General features: G+C 38.3%; 1 protein-coding gene and 1 long non-coding RNA gene across 2 annotated transcripts in view; both read left to right on the top strand.

Moving 5' to 3' along the window:
- Positions 1–22986, top strand: part of LOC126377438 (uncharacterized) — a 216285-nt gene that overhangs the window by 66931 nt on the left and 126368 nt on the right. The window lies entirely within an intron of this gene.
- LOC126377342 (uncharacterized) overlaps positions 23–22986 on the top strand; it is a 149332-nt gene continuing 126368 nt past the window's right edge. Inside the window, exon 1 of the mRNA XM_050025047.1 lies at positions 23–320. The gene's annotated coding sequence lies outside the window, so the exon portion shown is untranslated. The remainder of the gene's footprint in view (positions 321–22986) is intronic.

Below are 22986 nucleotides of genomic sequence, written 5' to 3' on the forward strand. Positions count from 1 at the left end.
TCAGACTAGCTCGCTCCTACTCGAACGCTGTCAGATGCTCTCACACCGCGAACGTTATCGCACGCGTCTCGCCCCACAAAACTTTTACCGTAACCCAAAACCAGCGGGACAAAAACTTGTTTTTCAATAAAACACGTACAAATGTCTTCATGTGCTACCTAATTTCGGTTATTTGAGTTCAAAAACGAAAGAATAGTTAGTGTTCCTTCAAAGTTCCAGTAGAAAGTTTCTATGCATTGACAAATAGCTATGCAGTGTGTGTAATACAATTTTAGTTCTGTGCAGTGCTTGTGATTTGAGCTGGGAGTTTTGACTTTAAGGTAAGTCTAGAGTACATTACTTAAATCTACAAGCTGCAAAGATAGTTTCAATTGAAAAGCGATAAAAACCGGAACCGTTGCATAAAAACTTGATAGTGCGAAAAAACGAACTTATATCGTTTTACCTCAGACACGTTTTCGGTTTTGAATAAGTTGTTTGGGCTAAATTGTTGTTTTTTTTTTAGTTGGAATATAGTCTAGGTAAGGTTCTAGTAAGGTTTGCGTGGATAATAATAGCTTTGGCAAGTCAAAGACCCCGGACAGCTAGGTAATTCAGACAACTAGGTTAGTCAAGAACAACCTACACTGGACTAACATTGTGGAGTATGCTCCAAACCCACTGGAATTTAGAGAGTTTTATAAAATAATTCGACTCTTGTAATGTTTAATGGGGTGTGCAGATCCTACCTACTTACTTTCAAGATACCTGCATTATACTCAAGTAATATTGATACCTATAATTTATAGAAAAAGCATTACAAAAAGCACAGTATAAATTAACAAATACATTCCATTCAACTACACTTGTAACAACACACACATTATTAAAAATAAATAAATAATAATAATAAAAATCGATAAATAATATTTTTATAAAAATAATGATAATAAAAATTATAAATATATTTTCAATTTATTTTTTAATTTCTTTGTTTTACTTTTTTCTTTTGTTTTTTTAATGGAATTTCATAGTGTGCGCTTACCGCAGTGGGGGTTTGTATGTACGCTAGGTATGTAGGTATATTACTTTTTTATATTAAATTATTTTTAATAATAAGGCTCGGTGATTCGCGCCATAGCTGGGTTACCCAGGATGGAGGTTTCCATCCTCCATCTTCGAACTTCAATGCCTTAGCTCGTATGTCTACACGTCTTCCAAAGACCTTTGGCTCTGCCTATAGGGCTTACAGGCTATTATGACTTATGACCAGTGATGTTTGAGGAACGTTTTTTTTTTTTAACGTGACTTATTGTAAAAAGAGCTGTATTACCTAACATTTAGGCAGATACAATAAGAGCACAATAAAGAACAATTTGAAAAAGAAAAGCGGTCAGTGTCCTTACTATTACACATTAACTAACTGTATTTTTTCTTTTTATAATGTAACTATAACATCTTATTTTTGTACTGTACAATTGCAATAAAACTCTTTTGATTTTTTTTTATTAGTTTTTACAACAGGAACATTCTCACTTTGGGAACATTCCCAGGTAGGGCACATCACTGCCTATGACTGCATTTTTCTTTATAAACATAAATAATCGTACAATAACACACAACATCATTCAATTATAAGAAATATAATTAGGTACATATCTACCTATCTATTTTATACAACTCACGTCGTTGCTGTAAAAGTGATGATTCAGGTTTGTTAGTGTTTTTCTATCAAACGCATTGTACAATACAATACAATACAAAACTCTTTATTGCACTTAAAATAAATATTTAAAATAAACAATTATAATCAGTTAGGTAGTACAATTTTTGCATCTACCTAATTTTATTTATTTTATTAACAATTATACAATTACTAAACATTTCTTAAAATATTGATGTATAATATTTACAGAGATATATCGTTTGTTACTTATTTTAATATATATTATTTTTTAAATAACATAAAATTAAAATTATTATAATACAATTACAAATTAAAAATTAATATAATTATAAATTAACAATTCAAGACCTTACGTGTCTAATCGTCAAACAATCCTCCCCGAGTTGTTCCAGGCGCAAAGGTCTCCATTACACTCGTCGCATTACCACGTTGTGTGGCGATGGACAATCTTTGCACCAAGAAAGAGCCCGCACGCATATCGGACCCATTTTAATTATATTTTGTTAATTTCGGGATAATGCTAGGAAGATGAATCATAAAAATGTACGGGATTGAAATAGAGTAACATATGACAGATATGTCAAATTCAAATACACAAATCCAACTTTCATGTTTCTTCTGCTAGACTCAACGCGTACAAAAATTAATGAAACTCCATTATTATAACAAATGTAGATTCATATCAACGACATAATTGTTAACAGTTCTATAATATTATGTAAATAATAGCAGATTTTCCATTAGTTTCACTATAATTTCACATGTAACACTACACACGCTAACTTTCGTTTTATTTTGCACTCGATTATGTCGTTACACTTCTTTGCTGGACTGAGAATAGAGAAAACTGCTTATGATAACATAACATAAGGTCACGACTATATCCCAATTGGGGTAGTCAGAGGTACATCATCATCAATTTAAGAGCCACGCTCTAGTCGGTGCAGCATTTTCCATGCTACTTTTTTAGGGAAAAATAGGGTAATGGTTTCCCTCTTGCCTTCCGCCCCGCAGTACTCTGTCTGACGCAAGTGGGATGGCGCCCAGAGTAGTCTATTACAAAGCTATACTAGGAAAAAAAAGAAAAAAAAAAAGAAACCAAAAAAAAGTCAGAGGTACATCCATCACAATATGAAAAACGGTTTTTTTTAAACTACATTATATTTTTAAATATCCAAAGTACCAATTTAAGATAAATTAATTACCATTAAGATCTGATAATAGACATAAACGTATCGCTTGTAGTTTGGGAGGAGTAAGGAAATTAAAGTTGCAAACAGTTTCATTAGATTTTTTTAGTATAGTATTTAGGGTGGTATTAATAAACTAATCTCAGCTTTGAGACTGCTCTTAAGATCATAACAATGCGACAATTCTTATATAAAAACAGGAATTTGAGCATGATCTTGAAGGATAGTTCCATATCAAATAGGTACAGCATTTTTATTAATAATACCGCCTACATTAACGATATGGCCAAACGTTGATTGAAATATCATTCAACGTTGACGTTTCAACGATATGGTCAACTTAAGTTGGTTATTTCATGAAATATGACCATTTCATGAAATGGTCGAACACATCATGAAATGGCCAATTCTACAATCTGGCCACGACATATTTATTGATTTATTTATTATTATTACAAGTTCTTATAGCTAATTTACGCCACTATCCAAAACAGACCCATAAGAGCGTGTTAACGCGATAAATTGCTTTTAATGCAGTGTTACAGTAGCAACCCAAAAAGACCGAAGGCTGTGATAGGGTTAGCTACAAATTTCGTCTTAAAACAATGACATAAATATACATATTCAGTAGGTAGACATTACGTAATTTTATTACAAAAAAAAACTTAAAATAGATATTAAAGGATTAGTAATTATTTTAAAATTATGTAGTTAGTAAATAATGCTAAAGTTAGTAACAGCATTGTAAACAAATTATTTTAAAAGCTCAGAGTAAGCATACATAAAATCATCTAAATCCATGTTTAATAGAAACTGTATATATGTAATAATAACAAATACTAACATAGATACTAATAATTAATAATAATACACTAATAATTATTACACTAATAATTATTATTTGTATTTTTTTGATATAAGACTTTTGTTACTAACAATTGCTATGAAAAAACACCCGAAATAAATGTTTTTTTTTTTTTTATATACTTAATATGTTTATTGAATCCGTGTCTGTGGTGTCTTAAATAATAAATGTTCCTTTCTTTCTATTCGGTGCGATGTCACTTACACTACATGTATGTATGTAAACTTAGATTATTTTACTTTAAACTTTATTACACAGCCTTGGAGGCGCATAGCTTAATGCATTTGTTAAATAAACTGACATGCTTATTTCTGCTTAGTCAAGGTTCTCAACTTTTCAATTTACTTAGAAATCGTCCCGCTTATTTATGAAGGGAATAAGTTTTATATTTGGCATGTAATTGGTTGGATTTTCTTTTCGGGCTGGAAGGTCAAAAGGCAGCTGTTTCCAAGAAACCATTTAAACCGAGCAATATATCCTCTTGTAGGTTGTGCGATCAAGTACCAACCTAATCAACTCAAAACGCGCGCCATACAAGTATGAAGTATGAACAAATAGATCATACTTCAACTTTGCACTCCACTCGTCCGTCAACTTCTCGACTCATTCAGCTCTGCGATAGTATATTAAAAGGTCGTCCTGTGCATCATAACCTGCAAAACTTCAAATATCGACTATCATGCAAAGATATCCCTCCTTATCTTATTCTTATTAGGTATAAGAAAGTTAAAACATTAGTATGATCAACTATTTATTTAAAAAATATTTTTCTAAGCAGTATCTTGCGAAAAGTAACTGGGCAATCTGCGAAAACACCCCACCCAGATAAGCAAATCCTTTTACAACGACAATACGATAAAATTAGGTTTTTGATTGATGATGGATTTTCACAACATCATCACATAAATCTTAGTACAATTTTGTCCCACAAACCCTCTTGCCATTAACGTCCCCACTGCTGGGGCACGGGCCTTCCCTATGGATGGATAGGGAGATCGGGCCTTAAACCATCACGCGGGCCCAGTGCGGATTGATTCTTTGTGCAATTCAGAATATTTTTCTTAGTAATTCGATACCAAGCCTGGTTGTAATTTACCTTCTAATAACATGTAGCTGTGCTGGGATTGGAGGCAACTATTTGACTTGCTTTTTTTGCATAATTTGTAGCACTCTTATGCTATGGCTACTCGGCCCAGACAAAGTGAAGAGCTGTAAGGGCTCTCCCGTAGTTATAAAATTAGAACAATGGCCCAAGTGTGCCCAAGTGGGCCCAAGTGTGCCCAAGTGGGGCGAACCTTGATTCAAGCAGGCTTCTGAGGGTTTTAAATCGTATATAGGCTTCTTTGATGGTACTTTACGGGTTTTGAAGTAGTATTGAGTATTATTTTTTCGTGATTAGGCACGAAAATAAGAGCCAAGTAAAGGTTGAACGCGTTGTCAGAATTTTCAGTTTAAAGTATAATTACTATCACAGAACAAAGACTATAGAGCATGGTCTCTCTCTCTCTCTCTTGGGTCGGTCCCTCATATCTGAGGATCGTGGTCAGCATCAGGGTTGCGCCTAGAGCGGATGATCTACCTCCACCGGTTTCTGTCCAACCTCATCAACCCTGGTGTCAGGGTTACTATTGAACCGCCAAAGGCCCCTGACATGGCTCATGTAATGACTACTTATATCAGTATGTAGTAACCGGGTCCAACGGCTTAACGTGCCTTCCGAAGCACGGATCAACTTACTTTCGGACAATCAGGTGATCAGCCTGTAATATACTAACCAAACTAGGGACCACAAAGTAATATTTGTTATATGTCCCTACCGGGAATCGAATCCAGGACCTCCGGATCGTGAGTCCAACGCTCAACCACTGGACCACGGAGGACGTTATCATATTAAACTACATTCATTACTGTTTCGAACACACTCGTAGCGAAATGGACGATGGTACGATAGTAATATTACATAAGGACTCTTCAATATAGCAACATTATTACAACGCACTAAGAAATTAGTTCAATGATTGAGATTCTTATCTATTCTCAATTGCAAGTTGTAAATCATTGATATTAAATTATAATTACAATAACGGGCACCGCAGTCCAATAGTTGAGAGTTAGGTTCATGGTCTGGAAGTTACGGGTTCCGATCCAGGTACGGACATATCCCAAACATCACATTGGGATCCATATTTAAAATAAATTGATAGTCGAATGTAAAAACAGAATCAAAATAACATTAAAAAATATAACAGTTACAGCCATCCGAAATCAGGGTGTTGGAAAGAAATGGCAATAGGAAATACAGAATAGAATCATCACTAATTTTTTAAGAGCCACGCTCTTGTCGGTGTAGCATTCTCCTAACTCTCCATGCTACTTTTTAGGGAGAAATAGGGCAGTGGTTTCCCTCTTACCTTCTGCCCCGCAGTACTCTGTCTGTCGCGAGTGGGATGGCACCCAGAGTAGTCTATTTCGAAGTCATACTAGGAGTCCTGTCTTCCGCCTCTGAATAGTACTGACAGTTACTGCTGCCCTCTGTCAGGTTCCAGGTTACAGTCCCTGTGACTTGCCCCTTCCGTCCTGCATTGCCATACCGATGGCTCCCATCATCGCCTCTGCACTGCACTGCTATCACAAAAGTAATATATTTTTGCTATTACAAACTTATTTGCAGTTAGTAAACTAATCGCGACCTATTTCAATGTATAGAGACAATAGTTTTTCAACGGCAAAAGCAAAGCGTCGGAACCCTCAGTACGCGAGTCTTGCACTGGACTGGATTTTTCTATTGTCGGTAGATAAGTTTGCTTTATGATTTTATTCTTATTGCCTTTTAAGGCAAAACAATACTATACTTACTTATTTTTTTAGGGGGTTATTAAATATATTTATTTTAATATACACTTGTTTCCTTAGTTAGGATTATAAAAAAAAATATATTCATAAGAATATTAAAAAACAAAATTTTATTTTATTTTAGTTGATACTTCATTAATGTCTTATTTTATTTCTATGAAAAGACATTTTTTTTAAGTGCTTCTTCACTGGACTGGGTGAAAACTGTTGAGTTAAATATTCCAAAAAGCAATATTGCTATTCGACATTTGTTGACATTGCGCGCTTATTTTTATATCCGCAAATGTCAAATAACAATATTGCTTTTCAGATGAACTGCTTCGATGTGGCCTTTTTAACCCCAGAACGCGTTCAGCTGCTTATCTTCCCGGGCGTTTCGTAAAAACCGACATAGGGATTGTATCCTTCCATACTTTCAGTGATGTGTGGGTACTTAGTTCATCTTGCGATGGATGTACCTCTGTTCACCCCAATTAGGATATAGTCGTAAGCTTATTTTATTTAGTTCAAGTTGAAATTATATTTAGAAAACGATTAACATTAATAGTAGGTAAGCCGCTGATTCATTTAAACGTAAATTCGGCAAATTACGCACTTGTTAATTTCTAATTATCTAATCTGCTGTGCCATTGGCCCGGTCAAGTGGTGCGATAATGTTAAAACGAGTTCTTTAGATAACTATTGACATAAAGACTTATGGAGCAAGGTTATTTGTATATAATTGGAATTTCGGAAACGTATCTAAATTTCTAATTCTATGTCCAATTTATGATTATAATAATTGTCTAGTAATTCGACTGTCATGGTAAATAATGAAGAATTTAAATTTGTTATTGAAGTTTTAAATCATTTCGCATATAATTAGGTATTGGTGCTACCTATACTATCTAAAGCCTTCTTGTCTCTAGCAAAATAAGAAGTTAAACGTTTATTGATTCCAATGCATAACAGCTTCCGTAGTCCAACGGTTTCAAACCCAGGTGAGGACATATCACAAAAATCACTTTATGGTCCCTAGTTTGGTTAGGACATTACAAGCTGATCACCTGATTGTTCGAAAGTAAGATGATCCGTGATACGGAAGGCACGTTAAGCCGTTGGTCCCGGTTACTATTTACCGATGTAAGTAAGTAGTCGTTACATGAGCCAATAATAACCCTGATACCAGGGTTGATGAGGTTGGTTCCACCTCACGATAGAATAAGAAGTCTGCATAAACACCTTTCTTATGGGGAAAGTTAGAAGTCATCAAAATAACATAGCATCACGCCTTTATCACCGAAAGGGTAGGCAGAGGTGTATAGTATAATACACCCAATACTCGCCATCTATGTTTTGTTTGTTGTGTATGTGTTTGTTTATGTTTATCACACAAACTTTCGATTTTTATTATCTATACCAATTTATTAAAACTGAATACTCCTGTATTTCATGTTGCATGATAAACAAAAACTAATTTGAATTTCGAAGGAACGTGATTCGATAAGAAAAAAAATCGCACTTCATCCTCGATAACAAAATGGCGTCTTAAAGGAAATCATTCATGACTCAACATAGAAGAATTTCCAATAAAATCCGTGTGTTATTGAACACAGTCGTGTATAAAATAAAAAACAGACGTGCATACATAAGATCACGCCTGTTGCCCGTTTGGGGTAGGCAGAGACAACTGAATTCCCTGACACACCACTTTCGCTTCTTTCACTCTCATCAAAGACTTCATCACTCTTCAATCAGGTTAGGTAAGTGGACCCTGTGAAAAACGGAATCTTCTTCTCTTCTCTCGTGTGGGTTGTGAGGTAGATCACCAACCTCATCAACCCTGGGGTCAGGGTTACTATTGAGCCGCCAAATGCCCCTGACATGACTCATGCAACGACTACTTTCTTACATACTGATGTAAGAAAGTAGTCTAAAGTAGATGTAAGTAGTAGTAACCGGGACCAACGGCTTAACGTGCCTTCCGTATCACGGATCATCTTTCTTTCGGACGATCCGGTGATCAGCCTGTAATGTCCTAACCAAACTAGACTATTAGGTATGTCCCCTTAATAGTCTACCATTTACGGTCAGTCAAATCTCTAGCGCGAGCGAACCAACGCGTCTCAATGTTTGGATCTTGTAATTTAATATAATATCCAAAGTAATACAGTTCATTCAATTACTTGTGTGGGGTTTTATTATAATTACCAGCGCTCCCTATACGAAGCACGGATCATCTTACTTTCGAACGGGATAATGGTAGGATGATGATACTCTCAAATGATGAATCCATTATGTACATATTTATGAATGACTGGATGTCATTGGCCTCCGTGGTCTAGTGGTTAGAGCGTTAGGCTCACGATCTGGAGGTCCGGGTTCGATTCCCGATGGGGACATTGTCGAAATCACTTTGTGAGACTGTCCTTTGTTTGGTAAGGACTTTTCAGGCTTGAATCACCTGATTGTCCGAAAAAGTAAGATGATTCCGTGCTTCGGAGGGCACGTTAATCCGTTGGTCCCGGCTAATAGCCGTAAAAAACACCTCCACCAACCCGCAGTGGAGCAGCGTAGTGGAGTATGCTCCATACCCCCTCCGGTTGATTGAGGGGAGGCCTGTGCCCAGCAGTGGGACGTATATAGGCAGTTTATTATATGGATGTCATTGGCACTGATTGCATCTAACAGTCACGCATGACGTTTTTAATGAGAACTATGATTGTTCAAATCGTGATCAATTTTATTTCTTGTCGAGAATTTTGAGGTCAAGAGAATCCTCCTGATCGTTTGATGACGTCACGGTGTCATCGTGACGTCATCACTCATCACATTTAAATTTAAAATCAAGTTCCATAGTCTCTTTATTGAGTAGGTATATAATAAAAGTACAATCAAAGAGCAAAAGTGCAGTCACTGAGCCCAGCGAATTATTTGTAAACAGTGGTGAAATTATGAAGCATTAGGTAGTTGTCATAATTATAAAATTTATATTTTTGTAGGTGTTTTACAGAAACGACATCTAACTAGGAGGTCTTAAGAGCAACCAGTTAATTTATTACTTTGCAAGAAACTGATTGGACTTTTGCACTTTATCGTACATACCTGTATTAGAATAACAGAATGTAACTTCCAAAGCACAGAATCATCTTATTTTAAGGAAAATCAGGTGACATTTGACATTTACCATCCAGAAATCGAATACAACTAGCTGACGCATTTTACGGTTTCCCATCCTGAAAAGTACAAGATATCTTCTTTATAAGCAAATCTGTATTTCCGAATGCATATAACCCTAGTGCTTTCAAGGCCAAAGTGAACAGGCACCTTCTGGGCGAGCTCGCTCCATGTTAGGCCTCGTCAATGCCTTCGGGCAAGTCTGTCAGTCATCATATCCTGTTGCTTTATCCCGTTTTTCACATGGTCCGCTTACCTAACTTGAAGATTTGACAGGTCCAGTTTTTTACAGACGCGACTGCCTGTCTGACCTTCCAACCCACGAAGGGAAAACCAGCCCAATACAGGTTAGGTAACATACCTTCGAAAATGCATTTTACGAAAATGTGGATTTCTTCACGATGTTTTCCTTCACAAATTGCAACAAATCATGGCCAAAAAGTACTTGCTTCTGAAAAGAGACGACCAAACAAAGTTTCCTAACGCCGGTGGTCCTTACTTTGTAGCTAAACTTCACTAAACGTAACTTTGTATGTTCTTCTTTGGTGGCCATTTAAAAAGAGTTATGGCCGAAACACATTCCCGAGCACTTAGTCTCGAGACATCGACGATAGAACGTCTGTACTCCTTATGACTAACACCTTTGCCGTTTGTCCCGGTTACTATTTACTGATGTAAGTAAGTAGTCGTTACATGAGCTATATCAGGGGCCTTTGGCGGCTCAATAGTAACCCTGACACCAGGGTTGATGAAGTTGTTAATTAACCACACAACCCACACGATAGAAGAAGACTAACGAACGGGCTTTATCAACACATCTGACATATAGGTCAGATAAGTATAAGCCACTGTCACCACTGTGGAAAAATGGTAACCCAGTTGGTAGATCGTTTGCTTGTCACTTTGATGTCGCAGGTTCGATTCCAGCGCAGGCCTAAAACAATGATTGTCGAATTTGTTTTCGAATTCATGTTTGGATAAGCCACTCAGCCCACTCGCATCAAACAGAATACTGGGGGGCAGAAGGCAAGAGGGAAACCACTGCCCTATTTTTCCCTAAAAAGTAGCATGGAGAATGAATGCTACACCGACAAGAGCGTGGCTCTTAAATAAGTAACGAAGTATAAGATGTCGCTAGCCACGACGTTTGACTGGTTGAGTGAGGGTGAAATTCCCGAAAGTCACTATCATTTTTGTGGTTGCAAAAATATCCTAGAATCATTTGTTTTTTCATAGCCCCAACCGGATATCCACAGGCGCCAGTGTACTCAATTGATTCTTCATAGATTTTTTGTGACTTGAAAATCTATGAACTTCATTTGAGGCGCGGAATATATTTTAACCCTGGTGAAGATAAAGATAATTTATTTGCTTAAACATGAGTAATATAAATACAGATGACAGTGTTCACATTATAGGTTCTTCACCTTGCGGCGCACAAAATTTAAGTACCTAGTATATTGTCTATATTGAGGAGCTCGGTGGCGCAGCGGTTAACGCGCTCGGCCTGCGATTGTTGAAGTTAAGCAACTTTCGCAAAGGCAAAGGCATAGGATGAGTGACCACAAAAAAAAAAGTTTTCATCTCGTGCTCTTCCGTGCTTCGGAGGGCACGTTAAGCCGTTGGTCCCGGCTGCATTGGCAGTCGTTAATAACCATCAATCCGCACTGGGCCCGCGTGGTGGTTTAAGGCCCGATCTCCCTATCCATCCATAGGGAAGGCCCGTGCCCCAGCAGTAGGGACGTTATTGGGCTGGTGATGATGATGATATTGTCTATACATGCATCATGAAAAAATACGACAATAGGTATGGTATTATTCAATGTTCGTTTGTAATAAGCGAGTAGGTGTCTATCTGATCATAACGTCGATGGTTCGAGATGCCTCACGATCGTGACAAAATGATAGAAGACTTGGGTATTCTCGTAATTTTCTAACGGCTCGAACCTAGACTGATCAATTCTTAGAGACAGGATAATTGCGACTAATCTGCTGCCGTAGGGATGTGCCTGTGCAATAGAGTCAATATCCGAAATTACACAATACAATACAAATACACTTTATTGCACCAAAATAAAAAATAAATAATAAAAAATATAAATAATAATAATTATTATGTGGGTATTTTGTTTTTAAAAGCCCAAGTATCTCACTTGGAAGGAAGCTAGACGTTCACTTTAAGGTCACAAGATCCAACGCAAACAATAGTGTTCGAATTTATTTCCGAATTCTTGTTGGGATCATAAATGATTATCACGTGCTCAGCGCTGAGGGAACACGAGGAAACGAACATTCTCGAAAAATGTGTTTCGAAGGTATATGACTTAACCTGTATTGGTAACCCACATTCGCGAGAATTGCGTTTCGAAGGTATACCTGTATTGCGGTGGTTTTCCCTCCGGATTGAAAGAAAGAAAGAAAAACATTTATTTTAGAAACAAGTAGGTGGTACACACAATAGAAAAATGAACAAAATAATGAATTTAAACCTTATCTCTAAAAAGGGACGTCAGCTCAGCAAGATGTTGTGACACTCCTACATTGAGGGAGTGCCACAACGCTGATTTTCAGCTGAACCCCAAAAGATATTAAAAATAATAAGCTTAAAACTAAACAATCAAATCAAATTAACTGTGTTAATAATATGTATACATTTTTTTTTATTAATTTATTTAAATGAAAAACTTAAACGGTAGATTTACAAAATCATCCCCGCCAAACTTATGAAGTTTGATGGCGAGTAGCGCTCATATGTTTATATCATAATTTACCTACCGACAGTAATTGTTAATACAAATAATATATTACTTACAGCTATCGAGCAATACACTTCTTAGTTTTAATTTTAACAGATTTTTACTTAACTTATTATTTTGTCTTAACAAGCTTATTTTATTAAATATTTTTGGCACTAAATATGACGGATTATAATTAATTTAAGTTCGAGGGTGAGTGTGTGTGTTTATTAAGTGAGAGTGTGTAAGGGTGCATGTGCGTATTAGTGAATAGAGAGTGAAACGTATGTCGTGTATGTACATGTGTCCGTATGTTAATGAGGATAATTACTGTAGGAAAATTGTGATTATATAAAATTATGAAATTTGTTAAAGTAACATAGGTATTGCGCATGAAAAGTATGAGGTAAGATAACAATTTAAATTAGAAGACGAGAATATTTTCGGCAGGATATTGAAGCTGTATATTAAGGACAAATGATTTCATTTTATTCTTAAACGTGGTAATGGAAGGACATAAATATTTAACTCCGATACCTGATGACAGATTTGTCTAACTAATTGTTCGGACAATTGGGGAGTATTTTGAGACTCTTGTCGAACGCACTGGGTAGACATCCGAATTATTATAAATAAACAAAACAAATGTCGACCTTATCTGTTCTGCGATATTGATTATAATTCTATATAGTTAATTGTTAACTGGTTCCCCAAGAGACAGGCACCCGCCTAGTTTGGGGAGCCCTGTCCAATTTTTAATATTATTAGTTTGTATGAGCACATAATTCTAGTAGTAAGTGACCCTATGTAAATATTTTCTTAGATTGAGGAGCTCGGTGGCGCAGCGGTAAACGCGCTCGGTCTGCGATTGTTGAAGTTAAGCAACTTTCGCAAAGGCCGGTCATAGGATGGGTGACCACAAAAAAGTTTTCATCTCGAGCTCCTCCATGCTTCGGAAGGCACGTTAAGCCGTTGGTCCCGGCTGCATTAGCAGTCGTTAATAACCATCAATCCGGACTAGGCCCGCGTGATGGTTTAAGGCCCGATCTCTCTATCCATCCATAGGGAAGGCCCGTGCCCCAGCAGTGGGGACGTTAATGGGCTGATGATGATGATGATGACCTAACCTGGATTTGACAGGTCCGGTTTTTTACAGAAACGACTGCCTGTCTGACGTCCAACCCGCGAAGGGAAAACCAGCCCAATACAGGTTAGGTCACATACTTCCGAAAATGCATTTCTCGGGAATGTGGGTTTCTTCACGATGTTTTTCTTCACCGCCGAGCACCTTACCTTGGTAACAAGACTAAAATTAATCAAACACGTCGATAACACAGTTATACCGTTCAAACTAGCTTTAGACCAAAAAAAGTAACTTAAAAAACATTCTGTCATCGAAATTAACAAGATGACTTTCGTCACGTACTGACACACTTACGGCGTAAATGAAAACCGCTAACTCAAAAATTCTTAGAAAATAATCACAAGCAATAAAAACAACAGATGTTTAGGTTATGCCGTTTTTATTTATGTTGCAGGACTTTGAGTTATGGTTATGACATTTTAAGTACAAAAAATTTAAAGAAACAAACAGTAAATGTACATAAAAGTACATTTAAAGGAGTTTCGAAAACACACGTTGATGTTTTGAGATTTTATCAAAGTCTTAGTCATATACTAGTTATAAGTTATTTTTACAGGTTCGTTCTTGTATGGAGTACGGTCACGAGCATTAATATGTATACACTTTGGTACCATGTCACATTAACTTTTTTGACAAATTGAACTGTAAATCTCACTAAATGTCAAATATGTTAGTGCGACAGAGTCCTAAAGTGGGTACATTATATTGCTCATGACTGTACCGCTGTCACCTTTGGCAAGGCTCAGCCAGCTCTCATTGGCCGCTCTCGTCTCGGCTGTTTTACGAGTTTCATTGCTCATCGCTCTACCGAAATGCATTTCTCGGGAATTTGGGTTTCCTCACGATATTTTCCTTCACCGCTGAACACGTGATCATTTATGATCCAAACATGAATTCGAAAACAAATTCGACAATCATAAGTTTGCTGTGCTGGATTCGAACCTGCGACCTCCAAGTGAGAGGCAAACGTTCTACTAACTGGAGTACCACGGCTCTAGAATCTGGTTCATCATCAGCCGTACGACGCCCACTGCTGGGCATAGGCCTCCCCCAAGGATCTCCACGACGATCGGTCCTGCGCTGCCCGCATCCAGCGGCTTCCCGCGACCTTCACCAGAATCTGGTTAATAGTAATGAATACTTTAAAATTAAACGTATTCTTTAAAAAAAAAACCACTGACTCAACAAATACTCAATATACTCAATTCCATGAAAACATTATATTATCAATATCTCTAATGATACCCAATTACTTAGAATTGTGTCAACTGATAACCTGGAATCCTTATCACCTATCACAACTTATCAGCTATCAATAATGATAGTAAAAGTGTTGGGTTATCAGTATCCTCGCATGTGAGAAAGCCCTAATTTTGGACACTTGACCGCATTCATAAAACACAGTGATTTTAGGTCAAATTGTTGGAGTATTATCAAGCCGTTGTAGTCCAAGGGAACATAATCAGCCTATCGCCCATAACAATTGTCCACCACGTTAGAAATGACATAACCGGGTTGATGGGGTTGGTAATCCACCTCACAACCCACATGATAGAAGAACTCTGCATAAACACCTATCTAGGTTATAGCGATAGTTAGAAGTCATCAACATAACACAGCATCACGCTTGTATCCCTGAAGGGGTAGGCAGAGGTGTATAGAATATACACCCACGACTCGCCAGCTATGTTTTGTTTGTTTATGTTTGTCTATCATCATCATACAACATACATACATAAACTAACGCCCGTAATAACGTCAATTTGCAGCCACTGTTGCAATACAATGTAAGCTGGATAGGATGAACCTTATGGTGATAAGGGATCAGCCTATCGCCCATAACAATTGTCCACCACCTTAGAAATAACACAATCTTCTGTCGGATTTTACGACATGACCGGGAAGGTAAGTCACTGAACGCGTTCTATATTTTTTTTGGCCCAGGCCAGCAAAGAAGCATTATTCGATATTTAAAAAGTTAATTTAATCTAAGATTTCCATTTCAACAGACTTAAGTAAAATAACATAACATAACAAATACTTTATTGCACAAACAGGAAAAAAACGAAATACAAAACAAAAGAGAAATAAAATGAGTACAATAGACGGCCTTATTGCTAAGTAGCAATCTCAAAAAAAAATATAAGCTCAGAACTATTTCCCAATTGGAATAGTCAGAAGTACCTACATCCATCGCAAGATGAACTAAATACCCATAGTATAAGAAAACCAGGTATGCTCAAAAGTGACAGCTAGCATTTCAAGGTTAGCCCAGCTGACATCATCCCACCCTGCGTTGCCATTTCGTAAAAATAAATTAATGACGTCCAATATTTTTAAAATACCTTGCAAGGAAATTTTGAACTTTTAGTAAAAGATTCACGTACTTACAGTTTTAATGATTTTAATATATTAAGTGACAAGTAATAATAATTGAGTACATTAGTCATTAATTCATTTAATTTTCAATAATAAAATTTACGTCCTTCGAATGTTGGAGATACCAATTTAATGGTAACACTTAAGTCATCAAGGGTTAGCAATGGCAGTAGACTCTGCACGGTAACCGCGCCGCGCGCGGCGCTAATTATATCGAGGCCTTCGACCAATAGCCGTTTGACGTCCATCTACTTAGATAGCATTCGTATCGTTTATTGGTCGAAGCTTTCAGTATAATTCGCGCCGCGCGCGGCGCGGTTGTCATGCAGACCCGGCAGCTTGTCATAGAATTGACCGTACCTGGTCTTCTTATACCGTGTAAATACCCACACTTCGCCGAACTTTCTGATAGACGAAAATGTTAGGTGGTGAGCCATATCGCCGTCTATAATGGTCGAGTCAACTGTGTTAGTGAAAAAATAATTCATTAGTGCAAGTCCGCAGTACTGCGCTCCCTGATTGAGAAGCCAGCCGGTGCACCACAGGTCCATAGTATCAGACTATGCACAGCATATAAATTCTCGATAAAATATAAACCAATCTTAAATGGCAGTGTTTACCTATTGCGTTTGTGACTTAAAGGTCAAACTAAGACATTTCAACTTAAAGTGTTTGCATTAATAAAAACATTACATCGTAGGCGTTTAGACATCATCGAATATTTTTTATTTAATTTTATTTAATAGAGTGATGTCACAAATTAATAATATAATTAATAATATAATAACTTTTTGTTTTATACTTTATTTAGCACAAGGTCAGGATTTAGCAGAGGTATGACTAGTTGATAAGTATAATTATTATATTACATTCCTGAATATCGGCTTCCGTGGTCCAGTGGTTGAGCGTTGGGCTCACGATCCGGAGGCCTCGGGTTCGAATCCCGGTGGGGATATATCACAAAAATCACTTCGTGAACCCTAGTTTGGCTAGGACATTACAGGTTGATCACCTGATTGTCCAAAAAGTAAGATGATCCTTGCTTCGGAAGGCACGTTCAGACTTACTTATCTTTGGTCTTTTTTCGTTCGATCTTACTTTAGACTCAGTTAGTTAGTCGTTACTTGAGCCATGTCAGGGGCCTTTGGCGGCTCATCAGATGACATTAACTAATGGAGAGCGCTGAGGGCTCTCACCCGGTAAAAAAATAAGACAACAGACCTGAGGGTTTTTTTTTAAAGTTACCGAAGCGTGTAATCACACAAATTAATTTAAGACAAATAAAAAACATATCAAACATTCTGTGGGCGTTAGGGTCCAAATCAAGGATACATAGAATCATACGAACAGACAAATTTGATTGATGTATAGAAACTTATTATGATAGATGATTCTCAAATGATCTCACTTGGCCTCCAAGTCGTTTATTAATGATGAAAAGTTTTTATTACTGATCGGTTTGATAATGTTGAATTTGGCTAAGACCTGTATACAGGCTTAACAATCACATAAATAAAGTAAATAAAAAAAAATATAAATAAATATAAATGGTAAAACTACTTTGTGGTTCCTAGTTTGGTTAGGACATTACAGGCTGATCACCTGATTGTCCGAAAGTAAGACGATCCGTGGTTCGTAAGGCACGTTAAGCCATTGGCCCCGGTTACTACGTACTGATGTAAGTAAGTAGTCGTTACATGAGCCATGTCAGGGGCCTTTGGCGGCTCAATAGTAACCCTGACACCAGGGTTGATGAGATTGGTAATTCACCTCACAACCCATGATAGAGAAGAAGAATGACATAATATACATAAATCACCACTATACAGGCTGTTAGCGGCACCGTACCGAATACTGAGGGGGATGATTTCGACTATAACTCGGAGTTTATATCAAGTGGAAATTAAGAACAATTTTTTTTTATTAAAAATGCACTAAAGTTTTCATTAATGCTCCGAAAGGAAATTCCACTTGATATCAACTCAGAATCAGAGTAAGAATTATTCCGCAACGTTTTCGTTACAGTGTAATAAATGTAGAGAAAAAAATTCCGATCATATCTCGTTTTACACAGACACCACACATTGACGTTATCGTACATGCGCATCTGTGTGTGTGACGTTTGACGCCACACGATTGACGACTAAACTGTGTCCGAGGGGGGGTGAACCTAGCTTAGACGCTGGTGGGGAGCGGAGAGTTGCCGTTCTATACGTAGTATATTATTCCTTATTCTACGTCTTCAGGCTAGGTAAGCGAACCCTGTTAAAAACGGGATATTAAGATGATGATGACAACGAATCGGAGGAGCTCGGTGGCGCAGCGGTTCACGCGCTCGGTCCGCGATTGTTGAAGTTAAGCAACTTTCGCAAAGGCCGGTCATAGGATGGGTGACCACAAAAAAGTTATCATCTCGAGCTCCTCCGTGCTTCGGAAGGCACGTTAAGCCAGTCCCGGCTGCATTAGCAGTCGTTAATAACCATCAATCCGCACTGGGCCCGCGTGATGGTTTAAGGCCCGATCTCCCTATCCATCCATAGGGAAGGCCCGTGCCCCAGCAGTGGGGACGTTAATGGGCTGACGATGATGACAACGAATCGGCTTGCCTTATTCACGACTTGTAGCCCTGCCCATCTCGTTAGGGATTAATAGCGTGACTTTATGTATGTATGGTTTTTAAATGCTGACACACAACACAATAGTGTTATTACAACACCTTGTCAATACAAAAAGTTACACATGTCTATGATCGTGTTCAGATGCCAATAAGTGATATGGGATCGTTTTGTTGCATGTTACCTTTGAATTATTGTTTAAAGGTTAGAGTACGTGAGTGATGAGGTCCTCGATAGGTTCAGTTAAGGGTTAAGCAACGTTTGGTAAGGTCAGAAAATAGATGAGTGATATATGATGATTATTTAGCTAGATTACTTAGGATAAATGGAACCCTTACTTACCTTTGAATTGTTGTTTAAAGGTCTTCTTCTTCTTCTCTCGTGTGGGGTGTGAGATGGATTACCAACCTCATCAACCCTGGTGTCAGGATTACTATTGAGCCGCCAAAGGCCCCTGCTACTTACATCAGTAAGTAGTAACCGGGACCAACGGCTTAACGTGCCTACCGAAGCGCGGATCATCCTACTTTCGGATAATTAGGTGCTCAGCCTGTAATGTCCTGACCAAACTAGGAATCATAAAGTAATTTTTGTGATATTTCCTCACCGCGATTCGAACACGGGACCTCCGGATCGTGAGCCTAACGCTCAACCATTGGACCACGGAGGCCGTTTGTTTAAAGGTTAGAGTACATTAGTGGTGAGGTCTCCAATAGGTCTTGTTAAGGGTTAAGTAAATTTTGGTAAGGTCAGATAGTGGATGATTGATATGGTGATTATGTAGCCAGATTATTTAGAATAAATGGAACCCTTACTTACCTTTGAATTGTTGTTTAAAAGTTAGAGTACATAAATGATGAGGTTCCCGATAGGTCTCGTTAAGGGTTGAGTAACTTTTGGTAAGGTCACAAAGTGGAAGAGTGATATGGTGATTATTTATGGTTCCGTTCCTCAAAAGGAGCGGAATTCTTTGCCTTCTTCTGTATTTCCCAATGCATATAACCCGGGTGCTTTCAAAACCAGTGTAAGCAGACACCTTCTGGGCGAGCTCATCTTAGGCCTCGTCAATGCCTTCGGGCAAGTCTGTAAAAAAAGGAAAAATGGAACCGTTACTCACTTCATTGTTTTATTGGTCATATTACTCTTAGTATAGTAGATAAATGGATTATGTAATCCATTACATAATTCTATACTAGTACTTATTTACTATGAATGAAAGCAAACAAGTAATACAGAAGAAGATGACGCGAGATTCGTAGTAAAGTTAACATCATCTGTTTGTAAAACAAAAAGTACTTTCATAAAACAATTAACTAGAAATGTGTACAGAGTGTTAGTGACATCGTGACGAAAACTTTCAAGGATTTGCAGACCATGATTCTGAGTTGATATCAAGTGGCATTTTCTGTCGCAAAAGTATAGAACTGAAAATAATTTTAAAAAAACATCATCATGAATTTTCTTACAGAAAATTTCCCTTGATATCAACTCAGAATCATGGCCTGAATCATCTGCCTCAGTACCTATACTTATGTAGCTACCTGTACGTACCTGTAAGGGGTGTTAGTGACTTCGTAACGAATATTGAGTGGTATGATTCAGCTCATTATTTTAAGTTAAAAGTATTTCAAAATGACAAAGTCCAATCAAAAGTGTATATTTCTTTGCCCCGTTTCGTACCACTTCCGACCTTTTTAATCCTCTATCATTAGGTCTTCAAATTAGTGTACAAACGTTTGAAATGTTGGCTTAACTTAAATATTTGCTGATCTCGAATTAAGAGAGTGCTTAGCGTGTCAATTCCTCTGAATAAGGGTTAAGTAAACATCGTTATAAGCTTATCTAAACTTGTGTTAACTATCAAGGTTTACTTTTGAGATGCCTTTACGCATACATAAGATCACGCGTATTTCCCGTCGGGGTAGGCAAAGACCATGGATTAAAACACATAGTAACGGGTTCTTACCGCGTTTAAAATGGGGATATGAGACTCCCGATATTTCGACACCGCTGCATCATCATCCCGTGACATCCCGTGATCATGGCACTTGCAGACGGGAAATAAGCGCCTATATACGTCCCACTGCTGGGCACAGGCCTCCCCTCAATCAACCGGAGGGGGGTATGGAGCATACTCCACCACGCTGCTCCAATGCGGGTTGGTGGAGGTGTTTTTACGGCTAATAGCCGGGACCAACGGCTTAACGTGCCCTCCGAAGCACTGAATCATCTTACTTTTTCGGACAATCAGGTGATTCAAGCCTAGAAAGTCCTTACCAAACAAAGGACAGTCTCACAAAGTGATTTCGACAATGTCCCCATCGGGAATCGAACCCGGACCTCCAGATCGTGAGCCTAACGCTCTAACCACTAGACCACGAAGGCTGTTTATTTTATCTGATCATCACTAATATAAGAGCCACGGTCTTGTAGCATTCTCCATGCTACTTTTAAAGAAATATAAGGCAGTGGTTTCCCTCTTGCCTTCCTCCAACCCCCTCCCCCCCCCTTCTCCATCGCCTTTTGCCTTTTATTTATCTACCAACTGGGGCCTGTTTAATGAAACTTACAATTGTAAATTACAATGACAATTTGATGTACATTGCGGAGTGTGTGATCACGAAAATTTTGCAGTTTCATATTAGCTACGTAATGAACATCAAATTGTCGTTGTAATTTACAATTGTAAGTTTTATTAAACAGGCCCCTGGTAGGTTCAAGAATATAGATAGTTGAGTATGGATATGAGATGAGTATGAGGAGCTCGGCGATTGTTGAAGTTAAGCAACTTTCGCAAAGGCCGGTCATAGGATGGGTAACCACAAAAAAAAAGTTTTCATCTCGAGCTCCTCCGTGCTTCGAAAGGCACGTTAAGCCGTTGGTCCCGGCTGCATTAGCTGTCGTTAATAACCATCAATCCGCACTGGGCCCGCGTGATGGTTTAAGGCCCGTTCTCCCTACTCGTATCCATCTATAGGGAAGGCCCGTGCCCCTGCAGTGGGGACGTTAATAGGCTGATGATGATGAGTATGGATATGGATAGAAGAGTGTTCTTCTTCTATCGTGTGGGTTTTTGAGGCGAATTACTAACCTCATCAACCCTGGTGTCAGGGTTACTATTGAGCCGCCAAAGGCCCCTGACATGACTCATTTATAACGTCTACGTACTTACACAGTAAGTAGTAACCGGGACCAACGGCTTAACGTGCCTTCCGAAGCACGGATCGTCTTACTTTCGGACAATCAGGTGATCAGCCTGTAATGTCCTAACCAAACTAGGGACTACAAAGTAATTTTTGTGATATGTCCCCACTGGGAATCGAACCCAGGACCTCCGGATCGTGAGTCCAACGCTCAACCACTGGACCACGGAGGCCGTTTACCAGTTGAGGAGAAGAGTGTTTACCAGTTGGTGAAGCCTTGTTGATATATAAAACAAACTGAACTCTTAACACCTTTAATGCCATCACAACAGAGCGTAACTTAAGGTTAAAAACATCGTTTAACTAATCGTTCAGTTAACCGTTACTAATGCGGTTAATCGACGTATGGTTAAGGTCAGAAACACAATTTACGTCACGGTGTTAACTGCGTTTAACGTTTAAAAAATAACTTCACGATATATCCGCTGTGGTGGTCTTCGCACTAACTTAAACTAAATATCACGCACTTAATGCCAAATAGGGTAGCCAGAGCCACAAGTAATCAGAAGAAAACTTGCAGCCCCTTTTGGTATGAAGTCCTATTACTTATGACTTATGATGAACCATATGACGTCTCACTAAATTCGACTTTATGAGTTTAAATTCATGTTTTGATCACAGACAATTGATATCAAATGAATCGAATCCCGGTGGGGACAAATCACAAATATCACTTTGTGATCCCTAGTTTGGTTAGGACATTACAGGCTGATCACCCGATTGTCCGAAAGTAAGATGATCCGTGCTTCGGAAGGCACGTTAAGCCGTTGGTCCCGGTTACCTGATGCAGGCTCTGACAACGCCATTGCCGTAGCCTACTGGGAGAAAACTATCTAAGTAAAAGATAACGGCCTCCGTGGTCCAGTGGTTGAGCGTTGGGCTCACGATCCGGAGGTCCCGGGTTCGAATCCCGGTGGGGACATTTCATAAATCACTTTGTGATTCCTAGTTTGGTTAGGACATTACAGGCTGATCACCTGATTGTCCAAAAAGTAAGATGATCCATGCTTCGGAAGACACGTCAAGCCGTTGGTCCCGGTTACTACTTACTGATGTAAGTAAGTAGTCGTTACATGAGCCATGTCAGGGGCCTTTGGCGGCCCAATTATAACCCTGACATTGGGGTTGATAAGGTTGGAAATTCACCTCACAACCCACGCGATAGAAGAAGAAGTAAAAG

This window comes from Pectinophora gossypiella, chromosome 23, assembly GCF_024362695.1.
Source record: "Pectinophora gossypiella chromosome 23, ilPecGoss1.1, whole genome shotgun sequence".
Classification (NCBI taxonomy): Eukaryota; Metazoa; Arthropoda; class Insecta; order Lepidoptera; family Gelechiidae; genus Pectinophora; species Pectinophora gossypiella.